Consider the following 470-nt stretch of genomic DNA (forward strand, 5'->3'; position numbering starts at 1 on the left):
TATGGATGTTTGAACATCATTTTAAACACACCAACAACAAAAAACGTGAAAGAAAAAAAAATGGCTGGCTCCGGGACTATCTACGAGTTGCGGAAGTGGATGTATATGCATAGAGATGCTAACGGGAGAGTGACGAAAGAATACCTTGCGGGACTGAAGACATTTATGCATCAAGCAGATTCAACACCGCTCGCCCAAGAATGTGGTAAGATGTTCTGTCCTTGTCGGAAATGTAACAATTTGAAACTGGCAAACCGTGAAAATGTTGGAAACATTTAATAAATAGAGCTTTCACGCCAAATTACTATATCTGGTTTCAATATGGAGAAGGTTTTAATTATGATCAGAACGAAGCTAGTAGTAGTAATAGCAATTTTCAGGAAAAAGAACCGGTTGATCATCATTTGCATAATGAACATAGTTACCATCAGGAGGAGATGGTAGATTATGATAGGGTTCATGATATGGTA

This window comes from Brassica oleracea, chromosome C8, assembly GCF_000695525.1.
Source record: "Brassica oleracea var. oleracea cultivar TO1000 chromosome C8, BOL, whole genome shotgun sequence".
Classification (NCBI taxonomy): Eukaryota; Viridiplantae; Streptophyta; class Magnoliopsida; order Brassicales; family Brassicaceae; genus Brassica; species Brassica oleracea.